This window comes from Arachis duranensis, chromosome 4, assembly GCF_000817695.3.
Source record: "Arachis duranensis cultivar V14167 chromosome 4, aradu.V14167.gnm2.J7QH, whole genome shotgun sequence".
NCBI lineage: Eukaryota > Viridiplantae > Streptophyta > Magnoliopsida > Fabales > Fabaceae > Arachis > Arachis duranensis.
In genome coordinates this window covers 52,812,612-52,813,156 of record NC_029775.3, presented here as the reverse complement: position 1 = coordinate 52,813,156, position 545 = coordinate 52,812,612, and the positions used below count along the sequence as shown (strand labels likewise).

General features: G+C 41.8%; 1 non-coding gene across 1 annotated transcript; it reads right to left on the bottom strand.

Moving 5' to 3' along the window:
- Window positions 1–66: 66 nt before the first annotated feature.
- LOC127747180 (small nucleolar RNA R71) lies at window positions 67–170 on the bottom strand. Its single transcript, XR_008008984.1, has one exon. It is a non-coding gene; the product is annotated as a small nucleolar RNA R71 (small nucleolar RNA).
- Window positions 171–545: the final 375 nt, after the last annotated feature.

The window sequence follows — 545 nt, the reverse complement described above, 5'->3', positions numbered from 1 at the left end:
CTGGACTCCTGGGATAAGCTGGTCACTGCCTTCTTGGATAAATTCTTTCCTCCTCAAAAGCTGAGCAAGCTGAGAGTGGATGTTCAAACCTTCAAACAAAAAGATGGTGAATCCCTCTATGAAGCTTGGGAAAGATACAAGCAGTTGACCAAAAGATGTCCATCTGACATGTTTTCAGAATGGACTCTATTAGATATATTCTATTATGATCTCTCTGAATTTTCGAAAATGTCATTGGACCATTCTGCAGGTGGATCTATTCACCTGAAGAAAACGCCTGAAGAGGCTCAAGAACTCATTGACATGGTTGCAAACAACCAGTTCATGTATACCTCTGAGAGGAATTCCGTGAATAATGGGGTACCTCAGAAGAAAGGAGTTCTTGAAATTGATGCACTGAATGCCATATTGGCTCAAAACAGAGTGTTGACTCAACAGGTCAACATGATCTCTCAAAATCTGAATGGATTGCAACATGCATCCAACAGCATTAGAGAGGCAGCTTCTGAAGAAGCTTATGATCCTGAGAACCCTGCCATGGCAGA